The sequence below is a fragment of the Pseudophryne corroboree genome, chromosome 1 (assembly GCF_028390025.1).
Source record: "Pseudophryne corroboree isolate aPseCor3 chromosome 1, aPseCor3.hap2, whole genome shotgun sequence".
Classification (NCBI taxonomy): Eukaryota; Metazoa; Chordata; class Amphibia; order Anura; family Myobatrachidae; genus Pseudophryne; species Pseudophryne corroboree.
Genome location: NC_086444.1, coordinates 358,318,787 through 358,341,856, shown reverse-complemented (window position 1 = coordinate 358,341,856; position 23,070 = coordinate 358,318,787).

Sequence of the window (23,070 nt, the reverse complement as noted above, 5' to 3'; positions counted from 1 at the left end):
TACGTAATTTGTGGAAAGTTCATGAAGGTTATTTTACAAAATTATAATAACTTGTAAAATAATAACAAACAGTCCAGTAGCAGCTGCCAGCAGTTTCTACCAGCACATGCATTGACCACCCCCAACATCCTCATCATCAACCTCCTCATTAGTGAGCAGAGGTAGTACTTTAAAAAAAAGTGGTTTATGTGGGCCCAAATAAACCAGGCACTTCAGTCACAAAAGTGGTTCTCCCTGTCACTGAAGTGCTTGGTTTGTTAAACTGTACATGTCCTTTTTAATATCCAACATAAATAGTGGGGATCTCACCGACTCTCTGGAGAGTGCAGCAATTTTCCTGAGGCCGAGCAGATGGATGCAACACATTGATGATATAATTACTCTCTGTTAACTAGAGAGGAAACACTACGGAGTAGAATAAGGAGGATGTACATCACTCTACAGCACACTGATGGCTACATGAGTGGCTGTGTATCCAAGGATGTGTGATGATTTACAGGGGATGTGTGACAAATTGCATAAACCTAGTGGTAGGGAGAGAGGGATAATTTAAGATAATAGAGCAGAGCTGTAACCCTACAATTCTGTACACTGATGGAGCTGAAGCACAAGTGTCCGCTAACTCTTGATATTAGTGATTTGATTCTATTTGCTTTCAACCCTACACTACAATTTTTTTTAAGAATATACCTTTTGGTGTGGAGCAGAGTCACATATGGGCAGGGAGATCCCTGAGATACATATCGTTATGGATGGTGCAGCATCATACATAGAAAATGTTGGAGGCTAGCACTCTGAGCTGTCTCTTCTGAGTGGTCAGAACCCTGTACTACTGGAGCTGTGTCACTGTGACCTTTAACCCTGTCAGTTAGATGTAGTACAGTACCAGTGCAGCTTGTTCGTGCATCTTCAGCTCCACCCTTCATTGTTGAAGGACATACCCCTGGGTCTGTCTCCTGTGCAGAGGGAGAGTTACACCATACATCCTACAAGTGTCACAACTGCTAATTGCACCATATACTCCATTGCCACTACTGTGTTATAGTGCAGCTGTGTACTTCACTAAACAGCACACCACCTGTGTTAAACCCCCACACATTACTGGCTGGAACGGTTGAACCTGCAATGTACATTGTATGCCTACTGCATTAACCATGTCTTATTCAGTACATATTCTACCTGGTTTATAAACCACAACCCTGTTAAGTTATTAATTGTGTGGCCTGACCTCCATCACACACCGATGTTACCTATATCCACATCTACAGGCTCTGCCAATAGGAAGGGGTGGTCCTAGTCTTACATTGTTAGGGAAAGTCAGTGTCGGGCATGGGGAGCAGAGACACATGGGGGGAGGGGGAGAAAAGACACCTATTGGCAGAAAGTGGGCAAAATTCAGTGGGCAGGTGGGCAAACACCTATGGGTGGGGGAGAGGGCAAATACTTATGGGAAGGGGAGAGCAGAGATATATAAGTGTAGGAGTAATATGACATAGGTTAAGAAGAACATGTAGGGCTAATTGGAGTTGGGAGAATAGTGCACAAAGGCCAGGAGAAGTCAATGGACTAACTGCATGATGCCAAAAGAGAACAGATGTACTTTGGTGGGAGCAGAAACACAGCGACCTCTGCTCTGTGTGTGCTTTCCTCAGTTTGGCATTACTCAGTTGGCAGGCTCTAACAACACCAGTGACACTGGCCATGAGCTGCCCCTGATTCACAGCTGTCTATGTACACAGTTGGTGCTGATAGGTGGCAGGAATCCCATATCAGTCTGGCTCAGATGGCACCTTATGGCACTCTGGGATGGCACAGCATGGAAAAACCCACTATAATCTGGGGAAGGCAGTGGCCAGGCTTCCTCCAGGGTATCACAACCTGGGAAACCGTGCCGGCCATACAGCCCTGGTAGAGTGCACCATACTTTTAATACAGAATCATGTCAATTATAAACATCTTGCTTTAGTGGCTTCATGAGCTATAAGGAAGACTTTTTGGCCATCTGTGCAGCTCTTTCTGTGACCATTACAGTTTGTTTCTGTGACAACTGTGCATGGGTTCCACAGCACAGCCTTCTGCTACATTTGCACCTTACTCACACTTATCTACCTGTTATATTACTTGGAAAATAAAGAGACCCCTGAGCTGGGAGTGAGCATATATCTATCTGTATACACCCATACCCAAAAGACGGCCCTGTGTTTGGAAGGACAGAACTGTCAGCTCTCACTTTGTGACCCCCATACCCAGAGCTCCTGCACTTAACATAAACAAAACTGAAGGCCCCCTGGTATGCCCAATCAGGTCAGTCCTTTGTAATGCCAGATCTATAAGAAACAAGACTGCAACAATTGCTGACCTTATTGAATCTGCAGATCTAGCCTGTATTACAGAGACCTGGCTAGATGAAAATGCAGCACCTATATTGGAGGCTGCAGTAACAACAAACTACTCTGTCATCCACAACCCAAGACTGGACCGCAGGGGTGGCGGGGTGGCTATCTGCTTCAAAAAAGAACTTAAACTTAGGGTCCACCCTATTGAAACTACTCGCTCATTTGAGTGCATTGCTGCCCGGAGTTCGACAGGATTAGGTTTCAGAGTACTTCTCATTTACCGGCCACCTGGAGATGGAAAGATATTTCTGCAAGAAATTGCAGACACTGTCGCTAGCCTGGTTCTGGAACATCAAAGATGGCTCATCCTCGGGGATTTCAATGCATGGGTGGATGATGAGCTCTCACGCCTTGGCCAAGACCTCCTGTGCACAATGAATGGTCTGGGCTTCACACAGGTCATTCCTTCTGCCACACATAAAAGCGGTCACACTCTGGACCTTGTTTTTCAGATTGGATTAGAAGTCACTGAACTAAAAATAAACCCAGTCATCTGGTCAGACCACTACTCCCTCTGGTTCACAGTTGCAACCCCTCAATTAAGATCTCTGCCCGTGGAGTTGACCAGGTATCGTCCAAGGAGGGGTATGACTCCCCAGGCTCTTGCAGCAAATCTGGATCTCTCTGCTATACTGGGTGCCTGTGAAGATCCCTGTTCCCTAGTCCGTTATTATAATAGGGATGTTATGGCTGCAATTGATATTATCGCCCCTGTGCGTATAAGACCTCGCAAACCACAACGTCAAGCTCCATGGTTCGACAACAGTGTTAGTGAGCTCAAGAAAAGGGGGCGTAGACTGGAAAGACGATGGAGGAAGACTAACCTAGTGGATGACAAAATAAAACTAATAAAGCATAACGTAGAATATCAATCGACAATCACTCGTAAGAAAGCACAGTTCCTGTCAAATGAGATCACAGCAGCAAACAATAGGCCAGCTCAACTTTTCCGCACAGTGGAGATGCTTTGCAAGCCAGCATGCCTGCAGACTGATGAGACCCTCTCCCAGGCAAGATGCAATGAGTTTGCAAACTTCTTTGCAGATAAAATATCCACCATCCGGGCTGGAATCTCCACAGTGCCATCAAAGGAGTGCCAAACTACAAAGCCTGCCAATATAAGCTACCTGCCTTCATGGACCAGCTTTGATCCAGTGGATGTAAAGGACACTGCTGAAATTGCTCGGATTTTGCGTCCCACCACCTGTGATCTGGACCCAGCCTCAACCAAGCTTCTAATAGGTTGTATGGATATAATTGGTCCTGTCTTTACAAAAATTGTTCAATGCTCTTTGCAGACAGGCATTTTTCCTGGACCCCTAAAGGAAGCAATTGTTAGACTGCTTCTTAAAAAACCTAATTTAGATCCCGACTGCATGACCAACTACAGACCGGTATCAAACCTTCCTTTCTTAGGAAAGGTTATTGAGAAAGTCGTTGCAAATCAACTGGAAACCCGCCTGACAACCCATGATATTTATGATCCATTTCAATCAGGATTCAGGAGAAGACATAGCACTGAAACAGCCCTGGTGTGTGTGTTAAATGATCTTCTGATGGCAAAAGACAGAGGTGATTGTTCAATATTAATCCTTCTGGATCTCTCGGCAGCATTTGATACCGTGGACCATGGGCTTCTGATTGAGCGACTGATACATTTCTGTGGTCTGGATGGCACAGTTCTAAGCTGGTTCAAATCATTTCTCACAGGCAGGTCACAGAGAGTATCATCTGGATTATACTCATCACCACCAGTGCCATTGCCATGTGGTGTCCCACAAGGTTCTATACTATCCCCCATGCTTTTTGCAGTATACATGCTCCCATTGGGCGAAATAATCAGGCGCCATGGCCTGGTCTACCACTGCTATGCAGATGATACACAACTGTACTTGTCCTTTGCTCCGGGCACCGATAACCCAATAGCAACCCTAAATGGCTGTCTAGCTGAACTACTGGAGTGGATGAGCGCCAGTTGGCTGCGACTGAACCCGGATAAAACAGAGGTCCTTATGATACGACCGCAACATCAAAGGACAAGACTGCAGCATAACCAACCAACTGGACTTACACTCGGGGATTCAGAATTACAGACCAGTGATCGTGTGCGGAATCTTGGCGTTGTCCTGGATGGTGGCTTGACACTTAAACATCAGATATCAGCCACAATCAAATCCTCATTCTTTCACCTGAGGAACATAGCCAGAATCAAGCACTTAATCCCCTCAGATGATATGCCAAAAGTCATACATGCCTTTGTATCATCTCGTTTAGACTACTGTAATGCCCTCTACCTTGGTCTACCAGCAAAAGAATTGCAGCGCTTACAGCTGGTGCAAAACACAGCTGCCAGGCTATTAACCAACCAGCCCCGTTCTAGCCACATAGCACCCATCCTCTACTCCCTTCACTGGCTGCCTGTACGATGGCGAATCATCTTCAAGATTGGCTTACTGAGTTTCAAAGCATTACATGACCAAGGCCCAAGGTACCTGAAACAGCTTCTGACCCCATACTGCCCCACTCGATTACTGCGATCTGTAGATGAAGGACTTTTAGCAGTACCTAGAATCTACCGTAATTCATCTGGGGGTCGAGCTTTTAGTCATGCGGCTCCGACTCTATGGAACTCACTTCCCCGCACAGTGCGAGAGGCCCCAACTATAGAATCCTTCAAAAGTAGTCTCAAGACTTTTCTGTTTACTCAAGCATTTCCATAATGTCCCTTTTAGTATCTTCATGCTTCTGTATTTTATGAAAATGTACTTCATTATTTTCTGTACTATATTATGCTATGTATCTGTTAAGCGCCTTGGGTCCTATTGGAGAAAGAGCGCTATATAAATAAAAGTATTATTATTATTATTATTATTATTATTATTATCATCAGCAAAAACATTAAAACCAAATGCTTTTTCTGTAGGCCTCCATTGTGCCACGAAAACAGCTCTGACCCATTGAGACTCCACACCACCTCTGAAGGAGTCCTGTGGTATCTGGCACCAAGATGACACCAGCAGATCCTTTAAGTGCTGTAAGTGTTTTCCAACACATCCCACAAATGCTTGATTGAATTAAAGTTTGGGAAATCTTCAGCACTTTTAACTTTGTTTTCAGAATCTGCAAGTTTTCTGGACTCAAAGCAGGACCCAAGAGTGTTCATTGTTGGAGGACAAATGTAGGAAACTGGCAGGTTTAAATTGTGTTTCTCCTCATAATTAAGACTGAACAGACTATTGACGCTGGAACACGAATTGGCAGAGATCTGGTGAGTGCACTATACTACAGTCACTGACTGCCATCGTAGGTTTGTTTAATATACAACAGGAACATGGGACAGCGGAGAGTATCTAGAAGAGTACAGTTACTGAGATTCTCTGTTGTGAATTTTGCAGAGAAAAAAAAAGGAGCTATTAGCTGTACTGCAGGAGGCAGTGGTGAAACCAGCTGATAAGTTGTACTGAAGATCATAATATTCAGCAGCAAGCATAGCAGTGACATCTGAAGATGGCCCCAGCTATGATAACTGGCACTGCGTATGTGCACAACAGTGGGTAGAACACACAGGAGACTGTAGAATGTCCAGCTATTGTAACCAACACTAGAATGTGCACAGCAATAGATGAAGCACAGTGGAGACTGGAGAACGCCCAGCTATGGTAACTTCAGCTGGAATGTGCCCAGCAACAAATAGAGCACACTGGAAACTGTGGGAAGTGCCCAGCTATGGTAGTAATAATAATAATAATAATAATGATAATAATAATAATTTTATTTATATAGCGCTCTTTCTCCAATAGGATTCAAGGTGCTTAACAGATACATAGCATAATATAGTACAGAAAATAATGAAGTACAGAACAGCTTTTCAAAAAAAACAGAAGCATGGAGATACTAAAGGGACATTTATGGGAATGCTTGAGTAAAAAGGAAAGTCTTGAGTCTACTTTTGAAGGATTCTATAGTTGGGGCCTCTCGCACTTTGCGGGGAAGTGAGTTCCATAGAGTCGGAGCCACATGACTAAAAGCTCGACCCACCAGATGAATTACGGGTGACTGGCACTGGGAGTGCACACAGCCGTGGAGATAGCAGTCTACAGTATGAGGTAGCCAAACACAAACAGACAGCACTCTATGAGAGCCAGGAAGACAGGTTACTGTAGAAATAGTTCTGGCAAGGAGAGATGGCCAGGGACAGGTTTAAATAGGCTGCTGTAGCTACTGATAGGCTGCTGAAGTTATGTGCAGAAATTAGATACAGGATTGGGTGGAAAGCAATCAGCTGACTGGCTCATGTCCCGGTGGCAGTGGGGGGATCAGCAAGTGAAAAAAGATAGTTACTGTCAGCTGCACAGCGTGTGGTACATACAGAGAGTTTGGTGGACAGATGTAATGCTATGAACTGACCGAACCAGGTAGGAAATTGGAGACTACCAGTTCAGTGTGTGACATTTGTTATGTTCCTCAAACCATTACTGAACTATTTTTGCAATGTGGCAGGGCACATTACCCTGCTGAAAGAGGTCACTGCCATCAGGGAATACCGTTGCCATGATGAGGTGTACTTGATCTGCAGCAATGGTTAGGGAGGTGGTATATCTCAAAGTAACATCACATCAATACCAGGACTCAACGTTTCCCAGCAGAACATTGCCCAGAATATCACACTGCCTCTGCTGGTTTGCCTTCTTTCCATAGTGCATCCTGGTTCTACCTCTTCCTCAGGAAAATGACACACATGAACCCAGCCATCGACAGGATGCAAAAGAAACCATAATTCATCAGGCCAGGCACCCTTTTTCCATTGCTGCATTTCTAAAATTCACGTGCCCATTGCAGGATCTTTCGGTTGCAGAAAGGGGTCAGCATATGCATGCAGCCCCATAAGCAGCAAGCTGTGATGCACTGTGTGTTCTGACACCTTTCTATCATAGTCATTGCTACTAGTCATAGTAGCTATCATAGTCAGCTACTGTTGCAATTTGTGCTACAGTAGTTCTTCTATGGTTTTGGACCAGACAGGCTAGCCTTTTGTAGGTACTAACCAATGCATAGCAGGAACACACCACAAGTCCTGCCGTTTTGGAGATGCTCTAAACCAGTCATCTAACAATGACAATTGGGATGCGATCAAGATCCCGCCGGACGGGATCCCGGCGGTCGGAATCTCGACACCGGGATTCCGACTGGCACAATCCCGACATATTCTCCCTCTGTGTGTGTCCACGACACCCATAGAGGGAGAATAAATTAGTGTGCCGAGTGCAGCGAGCCTGCAAGGGGCTGCGTTGCAATCACCCACTGTCGGGATTGTGCCGGTCGGAATCCCGGTGTCGGTATTTCGACCTCCGGGATCTTGTCCGGTGGGATCTCATACTGATCCCTGACAATTTGACCCTTGTCAAAGCAGCTCAGATCCTTAACTTGCCCATTTTTTCTGCTTCGAACACATCAACTTCAACAACTGACTGTTCACTTGCAGCCTAATATATTCCACCCCTTGATAGATGTTGTAATGAGAAAGTCAACTTAATTCACTTCACCTGTCAGTGATTTTAATGTTATCACTGATGGGTATATATGGGACCGTACTTAAACCTACAGCAATCCTCCTTTAGCTTTTTGAACTATTTTGAAATGCATATTATTGTTGCTGGGTTTCATTGCTGATTAAAAATATGTATTTTTTTTGTACCACACTTCCTCCGTGCTGACACATGTAACATGAAGTCATGATAAGGCACACAGGATGTGGGTGTAAATCTGGCTCCTGAGGGGCGTCCCCACGGCTGCTCCTCCTAGCCCTGATGCGCCTCCTCCAGGCCCTGGATCCTAGCTCTCCAACAACAAGCATCACCTGATAACATGTCTGCACTCAGCAGCGTCGCTGTAATGCTGCTGCCGCCCTTAAGAGGAATTATGCCAATTACGAGGGGAAACAAGGAAACAACCTTTAGATAAGTAACCAGTGGGGGTTTCTGCAGGACCGCAGACAGTACAGATCTTACAGATGCTTTGCACTTCTTTGCGGCCTCTGCTCCCCTGACCACTCCTGACTAGACGGCTGTGTAGAGCGATGGGTGCTGCTGAATTCAACCCACACTCCCGCTCACCACTGGTGCTGCTCAAAATCATCAACCCCAGCTCTCCGCTCATCATCCCACCTTCACCATCTCGCTCATCACACACAGCTCACCTCTCATCACCCCCAGCCCCCCCCCCCCCCCGCCGATCAACACAGCTGCTCACTGCTTATCACCCCCCATCACCTCCAGTTCAGCGCAGCTCCCTGCTCATCTCCACCCCCTCACTGCCACCCGCCGTTCACCTGCCAGCTGAGCTGAGCTGGTCTGTCAGCTGGAGGGAGCACAGGGGAAGCTGTAGTGCCGGGCCCGGGGCTTTACTGACACTATCCAGCGCTCACCCCCCGCTGGCGGCTCATTGAGTATCGGCTGGGTGAAGCTGCAGTGCTGTGCCTGGAGAACTGCTGAGACTGCTGCACTCACCCCCGCTGGCGACTCATGTGATGTATGTATACACCACATAAGCTGCCAGCGGGGCTGAGCACAGCATAGTCATACACCAGATGAGCCACCAGCGGGGGTGAGCAGGTGACTATAAGGACCTGTATATGGCCGGGTGGCCCCATGGGTGCTCATCATTTTCCGTGGTTGCGTGCTATTTTGCCTTCTCTCCCCTCAGCTCCATCCCTCCCTCCAAGCGGCTCTTCCGTAGTGTAACGTGTATAAGCGGCTCTCCTGTGGTGTGACATGTATTAGCATCTCTACTGTAGTGTATCGTGTATAAACAGCTCTTCTATGGTGTATCATGTATAAACGGCTCTTTTCCGTAGTGTAGCATGTATAAGCGTCTCTCCTGTGGTGTAACGTGTATAAGCGCCTCTTCAGTGGTGTGACGTGTATTAGCATCTCTACTGTGGTGTATCGTGTATAAACAGCTCTTCTATGGTGTATCGTGTATAAGCGGCTCTTCTGTGGTGTGACATGTATAAGCATCTCTACTGTGGTGTGAAGTATAAGCATCTCTACTGTGGTGTGACGTGTATAAGCGTCTCTTCTATGGTGTAACGTGTATAAGCGTCTCTTCTGTGGTGTGATGCGTATTAGCGTCTCTTCTGTGGTGTAACGTGTATAAGCGTCTCTTCTGTGGTGTATCGTGTATAAGCGGCTCTTCTGTGGTGTATCGTGTATAAGCGGCTCTTCTGTGGTGTATCGTGTATAAGCGTCTCTTCTGTGGTGTAACGTATATAAGTGGCTCTACTATGGTGTAATGTGTATAAGCAGCATCTCTTCTGTGGTGTGACTTGTATAAGCGTCTCTTCTGTGGTGTAACGTGTATAAGCGGCTCTTCTGTGGTGTATCGTGTATAAGCTGCTCTTCTGTGGTGTACCGCTCCTGATAGGCTGCCAGTCCGCAGCAGATTTGAAATAGTAGCGCCGCAGTCATAGGAGCCGCAGTGCCGCCAACCACAGCCTCCTCCTCCTTGCACCGCCACCACCTTCTGCCTCCTCCTTGCTACACCTCCGCCACCCTCAGCCGCATGGCCGCCCTCAGTCCTTCGCTGCACCTCTGCCTCCTCTGCACCATGCCGACCACAGCCTCCTCATCCACTGCACCGCAGACCACAGCATCCTCAGCACCGCCGCTACTAAAGAGGTAATCTTACCCTGCTGCCTTTCTCTCTCCCTAGTCCCTACTGTATGCCCTTGCTGTCCCTCTCTCTCACTCTCCCTGTCCCTATATCCCTTCTGTCACTTTCCCTGTCACTGTCTGTCACTCTCCCTGTCCCTATGTCCCTGTTGTCACTTTCCCTGTCCCTCTCCATGTCACTCCCCCTTTCCCTATGTCCCTGCTGTCACTTTCCATGTCCCTCTCTCTGTCACTCTCCCTGTCCCTATGTCCCTGCTGTCACTTTCCCTGTCCCTCTCCATGTCACTCTCCCTATCCCTATGTCTATGCTGTCACTTTCCCTGTCCCTATGTCCCTGCTGTCACTTTCCCTGAATTTTTTCTCATTCCATGTAGCATAATGTGAATTTCGGCTCATACCGTGTGCTATAATGTGAATTTCGGCTCATACTGTGTGCTATAATGTGAACTATAATGTGAATTCCGGCTCATACTGTGTGCTATAATGTGAATTTCGGCTCATACCGTGTGCTATAATGTGAATTTCGGCTCATACTGTGTGCTATACAGGTTGAGTATCCCTTATCCAAAATGTTTGGGACCAGAGGTATTTTGGATATCGGATTTTTCCGTATTTTGGAATAATTGCATACCATAATGAGATATCATGGCAATGGGACCTAAATCTAAGCACATAATGCATTTATGTTTTATATGCACCTTATACACACAGCCTGAAGGTCATTTTAGCCAATATTTTTTATAACTTTGTGCATTAAACAAAGTGTGTCTACATTCACATAATTAATTTATCTTTCATATACACCTTATATACACAGTCTGAAGGTCATTTAATACAATATTTTTTATAACTGTGTGTATTAAACAAAGTTTGTGTACATTGAGCCATCAGAAAACAAAAGTTTCACTATCTCACTCTCGCTCAAAAAAGTCCGTATTTCGGAATGTAATGTGAATTTTGGCTCGTACTGTGGGCTATAATGTGAACTATAATGTGAATTCTGGCTCATACTGTGTGCTATAATGTGAATTTCGGCTCATACTGTGCTATAATGTGAATTTCGGCTCATTCTATGTGCTATAATGTGAATTTTGTCTCATTCTGTGTGCTATAATGTGTGGTATAATGTGAAATGGGCACCAGTACTAGACAGTATAAGGGGTCCTAATATTGTGGTGTATAAGGGGTATATGGTGTGGTAAATTACACTGAAGGACATGCCCCCTTGTGAGTGGTCACGCCCCCTTATCTGGAGCGCACGTGCCTTCAGCCCGCACATAATTGCAACCTTCACTTTTCTATATCCCCACTTCAAAATTCCACTTCGACCACTGTGAGGTATGGTATCAGAATCCTGACGCTTGAGATGACGACGGTCAGAATACCGCCAGCGTCATCTCAATGTGCAGGATCCCGCAAACCCCCCCTAACCTTCCCTGCCTGCAGCCTGTTCCTAAACTGCGCCAGGTACAGCCCATTCCTAAACTGGTACTGCTGGCCAGGGATGACTCTGCTTGTCTCCAGCCTCCACCACAAGCAGCAGCTCTCCCAGCAGCATCGCAGCTGTTGGGAGACCTGCTGCTGCTGGCGGAGAAGGGAGATGAGCAGAGTCTGTCCCCATGCTGCCCAAAAGGAGGCTCCAGAATCTGCCCCCTACTGCTTTAGTGCAGGTAGAAGGAGACACAAGCACAGCAGGCTCACCCAGGGGTGGTGATGACAGGATATAGTGCTATGGATTGTATGCGGAAGGGGGCCCCAAATTGGTGTGTTGCTTAGGGCCCCATGAGATCTAAACCCGCCTCTGGCAGCGGCCATAGCGGCGGCTTTAGTGGGCATGTCTCACCAGCCACTGACCTCACTGCACGCCACTGGCAATAGAAAAATAAATAAATACATTTTATATATATATATATATATATATATATATATATATACATATATATACACACAAATAGAAAATTCAGCACTCACCATAGCAAGCTCACTTGTCCTTATAACATCAATAAATAAATGATGGGGGTTTAGTTAGTGAATTGGCCAATGCACGGAAGCCTGCAAACCGCTCGCCAAGGTACCCCACCTTCTTGCAGGTCCTACACTATCACAAAGCCTTAAAAATATATATAAAATTATCCAGGCACTTAGCAAAATTGCAAAATTGGCCTCAGTGTCATACACAATTATACAATACAATGTTTTAATGCAAACTCCCGTGATTTCGTGGCAATTCACGCACATGCGCAATAGCAGGCACTATAAGCCAGTAAAACATGCATACTGTACCTTTTATAAGCATTTCCAGTGCATGGTCACTCGTTCCTTGGGGGTCATTTCGAGTTGATCGCTCGCTAGCTACTTTTTGCAGCCGTGCAAATGCATAGTCGCCGCCCATGGGGGAGTGTATTTTTGCTTTGCAAGTGTGCGAACGCTTGTGCAGCCGAGCAGGACGAAAACTTTTTTTTGCAGTTTCTGAGTAGGTCTGAACTTACTCAGCCCTTGTGATCACTTCAGCCTGTCTGGTCCCGGAATTGACGTCAGACACCCGCCCTGCAAACGCCTGGACGCACCTGCGTTTTCCCTACCACTCCCAGAAAATGGTCAGTTGACACCCATAAATGCCCTCTTACTGTCAATCTCCTTGTGATCACCTGTGCGAATGGATTTGTCGCTAGAAGCACTGCACAGCTGTTTGTACCCGTACGACGTGCGTGCGCATTGCGCAGTAGTAACCTGATCGCTGTGCTGCGAAAATCGGCAGCGTGCGATCAACTCGGAACGACCCCCTTTACCTCTTGAAGAAGTCCTAGACTGCTGTCATAAAGGACAAAACGCGTTGAGAGAAATGTACTCCTCCATGCAGTGCAGTACTTCTTTGTATGTTTGAAGGAATAAATGTGTTAAACATATTACACTATCAGCATTTTGTACCCTTTTAGGAGTTCTTTTTAAATTTAAAGTAGAGGCTAAAAGTCCTCACAAGCAGTGGTTGAAGTGGGCCGGTATCCAGCGGTATGGCATACCGGCACTTAGTTTCCACTGACCCGGAAGTCTTTTTTTTTTAAATTGAATTAAAGAGTGTGCAACAGGAGGCCCTAAAGGATGCTGCTCCTGTCCCTGCCCGGCGCCCATGCCGACTAGGTGACTGTGTAGAGTGCCGGACCTGCACCGCTCACAGCCACCCGCTGACCACCGCTGACAGAGGAACCTCACCGCCACCGCACCAAAGGCCTCCTTCTCACCGCCACTGCCCATGGGCTCCTCCACCGCCGCCGACTACACTTCTGCACAGCCGCCAACCACAGCCCCTTCCACACCTCCGCTGCTCATCTCTTTAGGTAATGTTCCCCTGCTTCCCTATGTCCCTCTGTCACTCTCCCTGTCCCTGTTGTCACTCTCCCTGTCACTGCTGTCACTCTCCGTGTCCCTGCTGTCACTCTCTCTCCCTGTCCCTAAATTGTGGATTATACTATGTGGCATATTGTGAATTTTGGCTCATGCTGTGTGGCATATTGTACAATCATGGTTTGTCTGACAGATAAACTAGCCAAGTGGTACCTCATGGGAATAACCATCGCTGCGGCAGAATATAGATATGTAATTATTGTACAACATTACAAGGTAATTGTTCACTTTTAGTAATTTTTAATATGTCTTAGGGTGGTATATTTAATAGGACAATTAATCCTTCATGCCTCCTTCCCTGAATGGACATCAGTTTAGTGGCATCACTAGGGGGGTGGAGACCATAATGGTCTCCTCAGCAGGGTCATCTTAATGTATGGACACACTGTGCAGATGCCCAGAACCCTTTGATTCTAGGGGCTTTCGAGCAGGGCTGGGAGCAAATGGTACCTTCGTAACTTCTCGGGAGGCATTCAGAGCCTGGTCGCTTTGATTGTGTGTAAATCACATTCTCTACGTGACCCTTAGCTTGCAGCCAAACTGTGAATGGTTGTCAGCCTGCTGATTGGTGGATGGAGCTATCCACCAATCAAAGTTCAGCATTCTCTTCCTGCCTCCCAGCCTGCAGAAAGACAGTGAATTATTGTCAGCATGTAGATTAATGGATGGCTGGAGCTATCCACCAATCAGAGTGCTGACAGTAATTCACTGCATGGAAGCAGGTGGAGAGACTGCACAGGACCGAAGGTAATTTATAATGTTTTTATTTATTTATTTATTCTTGGAAATAGGTAGGGGCCCCAGTACATTGCTTTGCCCATGACCTAGAATTGACAGGGAGCCAGGCGCTGCACTGTGATATTATTGCCTTCGGTGCACACAGGGTCTATTTGGTGCCCAAGGTGACACCAACCCTAGTGATGCCATTTCTTTAGTTTGTATTATTTTTCTGGTTGCTACGAGAAACAGCCAAATACTACACCAGACTGTTATGGATGAGAAGACATTCCTAATTGCATGATTTCATTTTCATATACTCTTTATGAAGTAGGAGTAGGGAGAAGTCAAAGAAATTCTGTTGCATGATATGCGTAACATCAAAAAGCTGTGGAATCACTGTAGAAAAGATAAAGAGCAAAACAGGTTCAAAGTACACTCAGAGCTATGTACCTAAACCGATAAGTAAATTAAACAGTTGATAGATGACAAAAGTACTAAACCAATTGTAGGCATTTGTGGACATTCCACCAGTTTACAACAATTCTAGCAGTTAAGGACAAAGCTAGCTGCGATGATGAGGGTTATAATTTATCTACAAGTGAAGCATCTTTCATGTGTATGGTACCATCAATGTACAATTATGAGTAGAAGGTCTTTTAAACTTGCTTAAATACAAACACAAAAATAAGCTATAATGAAAGATAGCAGGACTGATTTCTTAGCTTCTATTACCAGTGACGTGCAGTGAGGTCACTGGCTGGGGAGGCACAGGCAGCTAACAAACCCCCCCCCTTCCCATAGAGGGAAAAAAAAAAGTGTAGTCCCCCACACATCACTAAAACCAGCACCAGGCAGAAACAGCCAGGGGGATAATGCCTTAGCAGGGGAGACACTCAGTGTGGAGTCCCCCTGCCATAACATTAATCACCCCCCAAGCCAGTCAGCCCAGGGCTGGAATTCCTCGGAAAGTGGGGACCCCAAAAAATAAAAATGGGGTCCCCCCTCCAGAGCAACAACCAGCACTGGGCTGATAGCCCAGTGCTATGCCCCGCACCCCTGGTGGCAGTGGGTGCGGGGCTCATTGTATGTTAATATTGGCCCTCATTCCGAGTTGATCGGTCGCAAGGCGAATTTAGCAGAGTTACACACGCTAAGCCGCCGCCTACTGGGAGTGAATCTTAGCTTCTTAAAATTGCGACCGATGTATTCGCAATATTGCGATTACTAACTACTTAGCAGTTTCAGAGTAGCTTCAGACTTACTCTGCCTGTGCGATCAGTTCAGTGCTTGTCGTTCCTGGTTGACGTCACAAACACACCCAGCGTTCGCCCAGGCACTCCCACCGTTTCTCCGGCCACTCCTGCGTTTTTTCCGGAAACGGTAGCGTTTTCAGCCACACGCCCCTGAAACGCCGTGTTTCCGCCCAGTAACACCCATTTCCTGTCAATCACATTACGATCGCCGGAGCGATGAAAAAGCCGTGAGTAAAATTACTTTCTACATAGTAAAGTTACTTGGCGCAGTCGCAGTGCGAACATTGCGCATGCGTACTAAGCGGATTTTCATTGCGATGCGATGAAAAATACCGAGCGAACAACTCGGAATGAGGGCCATTGTTCTTTACAGGTGGCCTACAAGTCCCAGCAAGCCTGCCCCAGCATGCTGGCACTTGGAGAACCACAAGTGCCAGCCTGCCCAGACATAAAGGGCCCGCTGGCACCTGTAGCCCACCTGTAAAGAAAGTATTAAAATAAAACAACACACTGTCAAAAAAAAAGTTTAATTAGACTGGCTCTTCACCTGGGGGTGGCGGCCTTTAAGCTCTTTTGCATGGCTGCCGCCTTCCCAGGGCTTCCGGCGTCTTCACCTGGGGGGGTGCCACCTCCCCAGGGCTTCCAACATCTTCACCTGGGAGGCGGCAACCTTTTAGCCCTTTTGCATGGCCGCCGCCTTCCCCAGGGCTTCCGGAGTCTTCACCTGGTGGGCGGCGGCTGCTAAGCTATTTTACATAGGCGCCGCCCATCCTGGACTTCCGCCGTCTTCTTTCTTCAGGAGCTCTTCACTGCTCCTCCTCCGCCGTCGGACTGATGAGCCGCTGCCTCACACTCACTTATATAAGTCAGCCGGAGGGGGCGATGATGTGTCGAGCTGTGATTGGCTCACGGCAACCATCTTGAATTTCAAAAATGACGCTGAGGCGCCATTTTTTAAATTGGTGCCGCTCCGCTGCCAAACTCTGCAGAATACAGGTAAACTTCCGCCGCCCACACCACCGCCGCAACCCACCGACTGCACCAACGACGCAACCCGCCGCCCGCACCACCGCCATATCCCACCGCCCGCACCACCTCCGCATCCCGCCACCCACACCTCCTCCGCCACCGTCGCCCACACAGTGATTGACAGCGGATCCAGTCACGGATCCGCTGACCAATCACTGTGGCCTCACTGACAGGGGCATGCTTTCATAGGTTTAAAGCACGTCCCTGTATGAAAGCGGCACCTCTAATGGTGCTGCTTTCCCCTATATTTTCAATGGCCTTTTACTGCCCATGGCTAGACCCCGCCCGTGCCCACCATGGTCGGTGCCTCCCAAACACATACAGAGAGGAGTAATGATTAGAATAATATTAAGAGGATACATATGACACAGAATATGTGTCATAAGTATCTTCTTTGTATTATTTTAATCATTAATGACAGGGAAGGCACTGCCTCCCCTGACTGCACGTCCCTGTCTATTACATGCTTTTTTGTATAGTATTCTAATCTATACTTATATACACTGCTCAAAAAAATAAAGGGAACACTTAAACAACACAATGTAACTCCAAGTCAATCACACTTCTGTGAAATCAAACTGTCCACTTAGGAAGCAACACTGATTGACAATCAATTTCACATGCTGTTGTGCAAATGGAATAGACAACAGGTGGAAATTATAGGCAATTAGCAAGACACCCCCAATAAAGGAGTTGTTCTGCAGGTGGTGACCACAGAGCACTTCTCAGCACCTAAGCTTTCTGGCTGATGTTTTGGTCACTTTTGAAAGCTGGTGGTGCTTTCACTCTAGTGGTAGCATGAAACGGCTTCTACAACCCACACAAGTGGCTCAGGTAGTGCAGCTCATCAAGGATGGCACATCAATGCGAGGTGTGGCAAGAAGGTTTGCTGTGTCTGTCAGCGTAGTGTCCAGAGCATGGAGGCACTACCAGGAGACAGGCCAGTACATCAGTACATCAGGAGACGTGGAGGAGGCCGTAGGAGGGCAACAACCCAGCAGCAGGACCGCTACCTCCGCCTTTGTGCAAAGAGAAACAACAGGAGCACTGCCAGAGCCCTGCAAAATGACCTCCAGCAAGCCACAAATGTGCATGTGTCTACTCAAACGATCAGAAACAGACTCCATGAGGGTGGTATGAGGGCCCGACGTCCACAGGTGGGGGTTGGGCTTACAGCCGAACACCGTGCAGGATGTTTGGCATTTGCCAGAGAACACCAAAATTGGCAAATTCGCCACTGGCGCCCTGTGCTCTTCACAGATGAAAGCAGGTTCTCACTGAGCACATGTGACAGATGTGACAGAGTCTGGAGACGCCAAGGAGAACGTTCTGCTGCCTGCAACATCCTCCGGCATGACCAGTTTGGCAGTGGGTCAGTAATGGTGTGGGGTGGCAGCCCTCCATGTGCTTGCCAGATGTAGCCTGAATGCCATTAGTTACCAAGATGAGATCCTCAGACCCCTTGTGAGACCATATGCTGGTGCGGTTGGCCCTGGGTTCCTCCTAATGCAAGACAATGCTAGACCTCATGTGGCTGGAGTGTGTCAGCAGTTCCTGCAAGAAGAAGACATTGATGCTATGGACTGGCCCGCCCGTTCCCCAGACCTGAATCCAATTGAGCACATCTGGGACATCATGTCTCGCTCCATCCACCAACGCCACGTTGCACCACAGATTGTCTAGGAGTTGGCGGATGCTTTAGTCCAGGTCTGGGAGAATATCTCTCAGGAGACCATCCGCCACCTCATCAGGAGCATGCCCAGGCATTGTAGGGAGGTCATACAGGCACGTGGAGGCCACACACACTACTGAGCCTCATTTTGACTTGTTTTAAGGACATTACATCAAAGTTGGATCAGCCTGTAGTAGTGTGTTTTTCCACTTTAATTTTGACTGTGACTCCAAATCCAGACCTCCATGGGTTAATAAATTTGATTTCCATTGATCATTTTTGTGTGATTTTGTTGTCAGCACATTCAACTATGTAAAGAACAAAGTATTTAATAAGAATATTTCATTCATTCAGATCTAGGATGTGTTATTATTTTAGTGTTTCCTTTATTTTTTTGAGCAGTGTATTTACTTCTAGTAGGGATGGCCATCAACCATCAATGATTCAAAATCATCAATGGTCTATGGCTGATGTAGAATAGTTTTTACCAGATGGTTCCTTGCTATTGATGATTGACAGCCAACGAATATGTTTTTTTGAAGGTGTCTGGACATGGAGCTTATCTCCGCCCCCTGACACTCCCGTGAAGCTTCACTCCCAGGCTCTCATTGGCCTGTGGCATATTGAATAGTAAAACAGGGGTGGCCATTGGTGGGTAAAATGATCGATGATTCCCTTGCAGATAGTTTCACCCCATCAATAGTACCATTGATTGTGACCATTGATGTGTAACCCAACGATGGCCATCCCTAATGTCTAGTGTTAATGCAACCATATAACAGGTTGTGTTCCATCCCCTAGTATTGGGTGTTGCATGTAGTGTGGATTGTACCTGATCTCAGGAGGCTCCTCTTTGTCTTCTTCCTGTCACAGCATGGCAGAGAAACAAAGAACCCCAAATCCCAACTACAAGGCAAACACCAAAAAATAAAGTGATGTTTACATTTATTAAAGTGCAACGCTGTGTCACTGTGATAGTTTAAGGTAAAGGAATAATTAGCAGATGTATAATAATACAATACTTCAATTTTACAAACCCATATAGGCCAATATTATTGTAATACTTGAGATCCAGACCATTGCTACAGGCAAAACTATTGTGGTTTGTTCAGATAAACAGTGCAATGTCAATAATGTAATATAAAAATAGTTTCTAAACATAAATACTCTTGATACTATGTCATATTACTGTAAAGCCCTATAGCAACTCACACTGTGGCCATAATACACTTAATATAAAAATATCAGTAGACACAATAATGACCTGTGTAATAGTTTGATTGCATCCACTAACAGCAGAAGCATTCACTGTAACCGTTGTAACAGGGTCTGATAATTGCAATAATGACAAGGGATAACCTGGACATTGTGGAAATTACAGAGTCATGGTGCAATGAGACTCATGACTGGGACATAGCTATACCAGGATACAATTTATTTAGGAAAGATATAATGGGAAGCATAGGAGAAGGGGTAGCAATGTATGTGAAAAAAAGCATAAATGCTACTTTAATACAAAATATTGAAGACAAAACAGAGTCCCTTTGGGTCACCACAGAAACCTGGGAGAAGGACATTATTTGCATCGGTGTGATCTATAGACCACCAGACCAGAGGCAGGATTTGGACAGGAACCTACTGATGGACATCGCAAAAGTGGCTTTAAAGGGAGAAGTCATAATCATGGGAGACTTTAATTTACCTGGTGTACATTAGATGGGGTCTTTTGCAAGTTCAGCTACAAGTGGCAAATTTCTAAATTCCTTACAGGGAGCATCTCTCAAGCAATTGGTGAGGGAGTCCACTCGCAAAGACTCAATATTAGATTTAGGGGGTCATTCCGAGTTGTTCGCTCGCAAGCTGCTTTTAGCAGCTTTGCACACGCTAAGCTGCCGCCTACTGGGAGTGAATCTTAGCTTATCAAAATTGCAAACGAAAGATTAGCAGAATTGCGAATAGACACTTCTTAGCAGTTTCTGAGTAGCTCCAGACTTACTCGGCATCTGCGATCAGTTCAGTCAGTTTCGTTCCTGGTTTGACGTCACAAACACACCCAGCGTTCGCCCAGACACTCCCCCGTTTCTCCAGCCTCTCCCGCGTTTTTCCCAGAAACGGTAGCGTTTTTTCGCACACACCCATAAAACGGCCAGTTTCCGCCCAGAAACACCCACTTCCTGTCAATCACATTACGATCACCAGAACGAAGAAAAAACCTCGTAATGCCGTGAGTAAAATACCTAACTGCATAGCAAATTTACTTGGCGCAGTCGTACTGCAGACATTGCGCATGCGCATTAGCGACTAATCGCTCCGTTGCAAGAAAAAAATACAGAGCGAACAACTCGGAATGACCCCCTTAATTCTCACAAATGGTGACAGGATATCAGACATATATGTGGGTGAGCACCTTGGATCCAGTGATCATCAAGCAGTATGGTTTAGTATACAGACAGGATCCAACTCCTATCACACAAAAACAAAGGTGTTGGATTTTAGAAATGCTGACTTTGCAAAAATGGGGAGATGTTTAAGTGAGTCATTGGCGGACTGCAGGAACTTTGAAGGAGTGCAGGAGAGGTTGGAAAAACTGAAAAGTGCAATACTAAGGGCAACAGACCTTTGTATCAACAGGGTTAGACTCAAAATAATAACAACAAAGAGATGTATCTTGACAGATGGAAGGATGCTAAGAAAGTGATCAGACATGCAAAGGCAGAAGCTGAGGAGAAAATGGCCCAGTCAGTAGATAAAGAGGCCAAAACTTTTTCATGTATATAAATGAAAGGTGAAAATCAAATGGAGGAATAATAAGACTTAAGACAGAGAGTGAGAATTTGGTGGAGGGAGACAAGGCAATAGCAGATTACCTAAATAATTATTTTTGCTCAGTATTTACTACAGAAGGAGAAGGGGAGGGGCCACAGTTAAGTTGCAAGGACATTTATAAAAATAAAGTAGATGAAAGAACATTTACAGAGGAGAAGGTCCTAACAGAACTTTCAAAACTAAAAGTGGATAAATCAATGGGGCCAGATGGGATACACCCAAGGAGCTAAGAGATGTTCTGGTGGCACCATTAACAGAATTATTTATCCAGTCACTAAATACAGGTGCCATTCCGGAGAACTGGAAAAGAGCGAATGTAGTTCCACTGTACCTAAGTAGAAGCAAGGAAGAAGCAAGTAACTACAGACCAGTAAGCCTTACATCAGTAGTAGGGAAAGTAATGGAAAAACTATTAAAAGAAAGAGTTGTGGAATATCTTAAATCAAACAATTTACAGGATACAAAACAGCATGGATTTACTGGTGGGAGATCATGCCAAACAAATCTTAATGACTTTTTTGACTCTGTGATGAAAATAATAGATCAAGGGGGAGCTGTAGATGTAGCATATCTAGACTTTAGTAAGGCATTTGACACTGTCCCACATTGCAGACTGCTAAATAAACTTGAAAGTGTGGGGGTGGATTATAAAACAGTTAAATGGATAAGAACCTGGTTGCAGGATAGGAAACAGACAGTTGTAGTAAATGGAGAGCAATCTATGGAGGGAAATGTTACCAGTGGAGTACCCCAGGGATCTGTACTTGGACCAGTTCTCTTTAATATCTTTGGTGACATTGCAAATGGTATTGAAGGGAAATTATGTATTTTTGCAGATGATACAAAGATATGCAACAGGGTAGACACACCGGGAGGGGTAAAACAAATTATTGATGACTTAGCTAGGCTTAAGAAATGGTCATGGACGTGGCAACTACAGTTTAATGCTAAAAAATGCAAAATCATGCACTTGGGTCTCAAAAACCCAAAGGCTAAATATAATTTCAGGGGTACTATAATGGAAACTACTGAGGAGGAAAGGGATTAAGGAGTCAATATTTCAAGTGACTTAAAGGCAGGGAAGCATTGCAACAAAGCAATGAGAAAGGCAAGTCAGATGCTTGGTTGCATAGGGAGAGGAATCAGTAGCAGAAAAAAATAAGTAATAATGCCACTGTATAGGTCATTGGTACGGCCTCATCTGGAATACTGTGTCCAGTTCTGGAAACCATATCTCCAGAAGGATATAAATACATTAGAGAGTGTACAAAGAAGAGCTATTAAAATGGTGCATGGCCTACATCACAAAACGTACCCGGAAAGGCTAAAAGATCTTAACATGTATAGTTTGGAGGAGAGAAGGGAAAGGTAGGACATGATAGAAACTTTCAAATATACCAAGGGTTTTAACAAAGTTCAGGAGGGAAACATTCTTCAAAGGAAGAGAAGTATTAGAACTCGAGGACATACACTGAAACTGGAAGGAGGCACGTTCACGGGAAATTTAAGGAAAAATTACTTCACAGAAAGGGTAGTGGATAAGTGGAATAGCCTCCCATCAGAGGTGGTAGATGCTAAGACTGTTGAGCAATTTAAACATGCTTGGGATAGGCATATGAATATCCTTACAAAGAATTAAGGTTCAAAAAGGGTTGAGATTACCTAAGGATAAAAAAAGTGGCAGACTAGATGGGTCAAGTGGTTTATATCTGCCATCAAATTCTATGTTTCTATGTTTCTACGGTACCATTTCCTGGGGTAGATGGCAGTGTGCAGCAGCTGGGAGATCACACAAGTCTGTTGGTTTGTTACAACTGGCCTCAACCAGTTTTATTGTGCAGTAAAACAGAAATAAATATCAAAATAAAATACCTTGCCGGCTGTCACTAATTAAACACAGGATAATGTTAACTCACTAAACAAAATACAAGAAGTTTACCAAGCACAGCTCACTGGTTTTCCACAGCAGGTTCCTCTCTCTCAGAAACTCTATAGTATATCCTCTTTCCCAGGCAGTTTGAGAGAGCACTGATCAGGGTGGCAGCATTTTTTAACACACCCATACAGCTGAAAGCCATAATTAGCCTTCTGTAAGGCTAAAA